This window comes from Pogoniulus pusillus, chromosome 31 (assembly GCF_015220805.1).
Source record: "Pogoniulus pusillus isolate bPogPus1 chromosome 31, bPogPus1.pri, whole genome shotgun sequence".
Classification (NCBI taxonomy): Eukaryota; Metazoa; Chordata; class Aves; order Piciformes; family Lybiidae; genus Pogoniulus; species Pogoniulus pusillus.
In genome coordinates, this window is record NC_087294.1 from 270372 (window position 1) to 277431 (window position 7060).

Here is a 7060-nt window from a genome sequence, read left to right on the forward strand (position 1 = left end):
GAACCTACCCACCTCCAGCTTTGCTCCATTCCCCCCAGTCCTGTCACTCCCAAGAGCCTAAAAAGCAGCAATGCCACAGCCTGGTTTGGCAGGAGAGCTAACCTTCTCTGCTGAGCCCAGCCTGGTTCAGCCAGAGAGCAGCCTGCTGCTGAGCCCAGCCTGGTTCAGCCAGAGAGCAGCCATATCTGCTGCGCCCAGCCTGGTTCACAGTATCACAGTATCACCAGGGTTGGAAGAGACCTCACAGATCATCAAGTCCAACCCTTTACCACAGAGCTCAAGGCTAGACCATGGCACCAAGTGCCACGTCCAACCCTGCCTTGAACTGCCCCAGGGACGGCGACTCCACCACCTCCCCGGGCAGCCCATTCCAGTGTCCAATGACTCTCTCAGGGAAGAACTTTCTCCTCACCTCCAGCCTAAATCTCCCCTGGCACAGCCTGAGGCTGTGTCCTCTTGTTCTGGTGCTGGCCACCTGAGAGAAGAGGGCAACCTCCTCCTGGCCACAACCACCCTTCAGGTAGTTGTAGACAGCAATAAGGTCTGCCCTGAGCCTCCTCTTCTCCAGGCTAACCAATCCCAGCTCCCTCAGCCTCTCCTCGTAGGGCTGTGCTCAAGGCCTCTCCCCAGCCTCGTTGCCCTTCTCTGGACATGCTCAAGGATCTCAATGTCCCTCCTAAACTGGGGGGCCCAGAACTGAACACAATACTCAAGGTGTGGTCTAACCAGTGCAGAGTCCAGGGGCAGAATGACCTCCCTGCTCCTGCTGACCACACCATTCCTGATGCAGGCCAGGATGCCACTGGCTCTCTTGGCCACCTGGGCACACTGCTGGCTCATGTTCAGGTGGGTATCAATCAGCACCCCCAGATCCCTCTCTGTCTGGCTGCTCTCAGCCACTCTGACCCCAGCCTGTATCTCTGCATGGGGTTCCTGTGGACAAAGTGCAGCACCCTGCACTTGGAGCTATTGAATGCCATCCCATTGGGCTCTGCCCATCTGTCCAGGCAGTCAAGGTCCCGCTGCAGAGCCCTTCTGCCCTCCAACCCAATCACATCTGCCCCCAGCTTGGTGTCATCTGCAAACTTGCTGATGACTGACTCCATGCCCTCATCCAGATCATCTATGAAGATGTTAAGAGGATGGGGCCCAGCACTGATCCCTGAGGGACACCACTAGTGACAGCTGCCAGCTGGATGTGGCACCATTCACCACCACTCTCTGGGCTCGGCCCCCCAGCCAGTTCCTAACCCAGCACAGAGTGTTGCCATCCAAGCCATGGGCTGACAGCTTAGCCAGCAGTTTGCTGTGGGGGACAGTGTCAAAGGCCTTGCTGAAGTCCAGATAGAGCACATCCACAGGCCTCCCCACAGCCACCAAGCAGTCACCTGATCATAGAAGGAGATCAGGTTGGAGAGGCAGGATTTGCCCTTCCTAAACCCATGCTGGCTGGACCTGAGCCCTTTGCCATCCCTTAGGTGCGCTCTTATCACCCCCAAGCTAACCTGCTCCATCAGTTTCCCTGGCACTGAGGTCAGGCTGACAGGTCTGTAGTTCCCAGGTTCCTCCATCCCACCCTTCTTGTGGATGGGGACCACCTTGGCAGTTTCCAGTCTCCTGGGACCTCTCTGGTGAGCCAGGACTGCTGGAAAATGATGGAGAGCAGCTTGGCCAGCTCAGCTGCCAGCTCTCTCAGCACCCTGGGATGGATCCCATCTGGTCCCATGGACTTGTGGGTGTCCAGGTGGCTCAGCAGGTCCTGAACTAATTCTTCATGAATTTCCAGGGGAACACACTGCTCCCCGACCCCATCCCCCAGTTCAAGAGGCCACTTGCCCTGAACTCCTCCCTCCTTGCTGTTGAAAACTGAGGTGAAGAAGGCATTCAGGACCTCAGCCTTTTCTACATCATCTGTTATAGTGTTCCCCTCCTGGTCCAGTAAGCAGTGGAGGCTCTTCTTGCCCTTCCTTTTAGCACTGATACATTTATAAAAGTGCTTTTTGTTATCCTTCACAGAGGTGGCAGCCTAAGTTCTAGCTGGGCCTTAGCCTCTCTAATTTTTCTCCTGCATAATCTGGCTACCTCCTTAAACGCGTCAGGAGAAGCCTTCCCCTCCTTCCAGAGGTGATACACCCTCTTTTTTCCCCCCAGTTCCTTCAGGAGCTGTTTACTCATCCAGGCTGGTCGCCTTCCCTGCCGGCTCATCTTTGGGCACATGGGAACTGCCAGCTCCTGTGCCTTCAAGAGCTCCTGTTTAAAGCAGGTCCAACTATCCTGGACCCCTTTGTTCCCAAGGACTGCTGCCCAGGGGACTTTGCAAATAAGTTTCTTAAGCAAATGGAAGTTTGCCCTCCTAAAGTCCAAGGTGTAGGTTTTGTTGTAGTGCCTCCCTACCTCCCTGCATATTGAAAACTCCACTAACTCGTGATCACTACACCCCAGGCAGCCTCCCACTGTCACATCTCCTACCAGCCCTTCTCTGTTGGAGAGCAGCAGGTCAAGCTGAGGTTGACCCCTAGTAGGCTTACTTAACAGCTGGGACATGAAGCTGTCCTCCATGCACTCTAGAAATCTTCTGGACTGCCTCCTCTCTGCTGAATTAAGTTCCCAGCAGATGTCTGGCAGGTTAAAGTCACCCACAAGGACAAGATCTGACGATATGGAGACAGCCTCCAGCTGTTTGTAAAATATCTCATCTGTTTCCTTCTTGGTTGGGTGGTCTATAACAGACTCCAACCAGAATGTCAGATTTGTTAGTCCTCCCTCTGATTTTAACCCACAAGCTCTCAACCCCTTCATCCCTCACCTCAAGCTCAGTGGCATGGAGTGACTCCCTAATATACAGAGCCACCCCTCCTCCTCTTCTCCCTTGCCTATCTCTCCTGAAGAGGTTATATCCCCCCAGTATAGCACTCCAGCCATGCCTGTCATTCCACCAAGTGTCTGAAATGGCAACTATCTCATAGTCACCCTGGTGGACCAGGACTTGCAGTTCCTCCTGCTTGCTACCCAAGCTGCGTGCATTGGTGTAGATGCACTTCAGCTGGGCTCTCGATTCCCCAATTGTCCCTAGTTTCCTTCCCACTCTCTCCTTCTCAGAGAGAGTAATTGCCTCACCCACCCCCTTCAGACCTAGTTTAAAGCCTGCCTAATGAGCCCTGCCAACTCCAGTGCCAGGACTCTCCTGCCCCTCCTAGACAATTGCACCCCATCACAATCAAGCAGGTCTGGCTCAGTAAAAGTTCCCCTGTGGTCAAAGAAACCAAAATGCCGCCGCTGGCACCATCCCTTGAGCCAGTTGTTGATGTCATAGGTTCTGCTGTTCCTCTCTGTGAACTCCCTTGCCACAGAGGGAACTGAGCAGAACACCACCTGTGCTCCTGCCCCATCTATCAATTTCCCCAGGGCCTTAAATTCCTTTTTAATTGCCCTGGTGTCCTTCATCTCGATCTCATCCCTGCCAGCCTGTATTACCAGCAAGGGGTAATAATCAGAGGGCTGGATTAGGTTAGGGAGTCTCCTGGTGATGTCCCTAACCCAGGCACCAGGAAGGGAGCAGACCTCCCTGTGAGACGGGTCGGGATGACAAATTGGTCCCTCTGTCCCCCTCAAGACAGAATCTCCAACAACTACAACCCTTCTCGTTTTCTTGTTTTTTGTGGAGCTGGTCACCACAGTTGGTAGCGACTGCTCCACCCTAGGCAATGTCACAGTTGGATGTTCCTCAGCGCTCTCACCCTCTGTACCCTCTGCATGCAGGGCCTCATACTTGTTGTGCAAGGGCAGAGGAAGAGGAGGAGAGGGCCGGGGTGGATTTCCCTTACTACCCCTGACAGGGATCTGCACCCATCCCTCACTGTTTCCAGGGGCAGCTTCCTTAGCAGGGGGGATCTGCAGAGCCTGCACCCACAGATCCAGCTCCCTTTCATTCTCCCTTATTGACCTGAGCCTGGATACTTCGTCCTTCAGCTCGGCCACTTCGTCTTTCAATTCCGCCACCAAGGTGAGAAGGAAGTTCACCTGCTCACACCTGGTGCAATTGTTCTCCCCTTCCCCTTCAGCAGCAAGTGAGAGGCTGCAGCACTCCCTGCATCCAGTAGCCTGGACTCCTGTGCTTTCCCAGGTCACGTCAGTCTGTGTGCACACGCTTCTCCTGCCCATCGTAGCACGAGTGACAGGCATAGTGCACAGTGATGCTGACAGGCACGGAGCACAGTGATGCTGACAGTCAGAAACAGGAGAAAAAAGAAAAAAAGAAAAAAAATCTCTCAGCCGCGGGCAGGCAGCTCTCCCAGCCGCGGGCAGCTAGCTCTCTCAGCCACAGGCAGGCAGCTCTCCCAGCCGCGGGCAGCTAGCTCTCTCAGCCACAGGCAGGCAGCTCTCCCAGCCGCGGGCAGCTAGCTCTCTCAGCCACAGGCAGGCAGCTCTCCCAGCCGCGGGCAGCTAGCTCTCTCAGCCACAGGCAGGCAGCTCTCCCAGCCGCGGGCAGCTAGCTCTCTCAGCCGCGGGCAGGCAGCTCTCTCAGCCACAGGCAGGCAGCTCTCCCAGCCGCAGGCAGCTAGCTCTCTCAGCCGCAGGCAGCTAGCTCTCTCAGCCGCGGGCAGGCAGCTCTCTCAGCCACAGGCAGGCAGCTCTCCCAGCCGCGGGCAGCTAGCTCTCTCAGCCACAGGCAGGCAGCTCTCCCAGCCGCGGGCAGCTAGCTCTCTCAGCCGCAGGCAGCTAGCTCTCTCAGCCACAGGCAGGCAGCTCTCCCAGCCGCGGGCAGCTAGCTCTCTCAGCCACAGGCAGGCAGCTCTCTCAGCCACAGGCAGGCAGCTCTCCCAGCCGCAGGCAGCTAGCTCTCTCAGCCGCAGGCAGCTAGCTCTCTCAGCCACAGGCAGCTAGCTCTCTCAGCCACAGGCAGGCAGCTCTCTCAGCCACAGGCAGGCAGCTCTCCCAGCCGCGGGCAGCTAGCTCTCTCAGCCGCGGGCAGCCAGCTCTCTCAGCCACAGGCAGGCAGCTCTCCCAGCCGCGGGCAGCTAGCTCTCTTAGCCGCGGGCAGCTAGCTCTCTCAGCCGCGGGCAGCTAGCTCTCTCAGCCACAGGCAGGCAGCTCTCCCAGCCGCAGGCAGCTAGCTCTCTCAGCCGCAGGCAGCTAGCTCTCTCAGCCGCGGGCAGGCAGCTCTCTCAGCCACAGGCAGGCAGCTCTCCCAGCCGCGGGCAGCTAGCTCTCTCAGCCACAGGCAGGCAGCTCTCTCAGCCGCAGGCAGCTAGCTCTCTCAGCCACGGGCAGGCAGCTCTCTCAGCCGCGGGCAGGCAGCTCTCTCAGCCGCGGGCAGCTAGCTCTCTCAGCCACAGGCAGGCAGCTCTCTCAGCCGCGGGCAGGCAGCTCTCTCAGCCACAGGCAGGCAGCTCTCTCAGCCGCGGGCAGGCAGCTCTCCCAGCCACAGGCAGGCAGCTCTCTCAGCCGCAGGCAGCTAGCTCTCTCAGCCGCAGGCAGCTAGCTCTCTCAGCCACGGGCAGGCAGCTCTCTCAGCCGCGGGCAGGCAGCTCTCTCAGCCGCGGGCAGCTAGCTCTCTCAGCCACAGGCAGGCAGCTCTCTCAGCCGCGGGCAGGCAGCTCTCTCAGCCACAGGCAGGCAGCTCTCCCAGCCGCGGGCAGCTAGCTCTCTCAGCCACAGGCAGGCAGCTCTCCCAGCCGCGGGCAGCTAGCTCTCTCAGCCACAGGCAGGCAGCTCTCCCAGCCGCGGGCAGCTAGCTCTCTCAGCCGCGGGCAGGCAGCTCTCTCAGCCACAGGCAGGCAGCTCTCTCAGCCGCAGGCAGCTAGCTCTCTCAGCCGCAGGCAGCTAGCTCTCTCAGCCGCGGGCAGGCAGCTCTCTCAGCCACAGGCAGGCAGCTCTCCCAGCCGCGGGCAGCTAGCTCTCTCAGCCACAGGCAGGCAGCTCTCCCAGCCGCGGGCAGCTAGCTCTCTCAGCCGCAGGCAGCTAGCTCTCTCAGCCACAGGCAGGCAGCTCTCCCAGCCGCGGGCAGCTAGCTCTCTCAGCCACAGGCAGGCAGCTCTCTCAGCCACAGGCAGGCAGCTCTCCCAGCCGCAGGCAGCTAGCTCTCTCAGCCACAGGCAGCTAGCTCTCTCAGCCACAGGCAGGCAGCTCTCTCAGCCACAGGCAGGCAGCTCTCCCAGCCGCGGGCAGCTAGCTCTCTCAGCCGCGGGCAGCCAGCTCTCTCAGCCACAGGCAGGCAGCTCTCCCAGCCGCGGGCAGCTAGCTCTCTTAGCCGCGGGCAGCTAGCTCTCTCAGCCGCGGGCAGCTAGCTCTCTCAGCCACAGGCAGGCAGCTCTCCCAGCCGCAGGCAGCTAGCTCTCCCAGCCGCAGGCAGCTAGCTCTCTCAGCCGCAGGCAGCTAGCTCTCTCAGCCGCGGGCAGCCAGCTCTCTCAGCCACAGGCAGGCAGCTCTCCCAGCCGCGGGCAGCTAGCTCTCTCAGCCACAGGCAGGCAGCTCTCTCAGCCGCAGGCAGCTAGCTCTCTCAGCCACGGGCAGGCAGCTCTCTCAGCCGCGGGCAGGCAGCTCTCTCAGCCGCGGGCAGCTAGCTCTCTCAGCCACAGGCAGGCAGCTCTCTCAGCCGCGGGCAGGCAGCTCTCTCAGCCACAGGCAGGCAGCTCTCTCAGCCGCGGGCAGGCAGCTCTCCCAGCCACAGGCAGGCAGCTCTCTCAGCCGCAGGCAGCTAGCTCTCTCAGCCGCAGGCAGCTAGCTCTCTCAGCCACAGGCAGGCAGCTCTCTCAGCCGCAGGCAGCTAGCTCTCTCAGCCGCGGGCAGCTAGCTCTCTCAGCCACGGGCAGGCAGCTCTCTCAGCCGCGGGCAGGCAGCTCTCTCAGCCGCGGGCAGCTAGCTCTCTCAGCCACAGGCAGGCAGCTCTCTCAGCCGCGGGCAGGCAGCTCTCTCAGCCACAGGCAGGCAGCTCTCCCAGCCGCGGGCAGCTAGCTCTCTCAGCCGCGGGCAGCCAGCTCTCTCAGCCACAGGCAGGCAGCTCTCCCAGCCGCGGGCAGCTAGCTCTCTTAGCCGCGGGCAGCTAGCTCTCTCAGCCGCG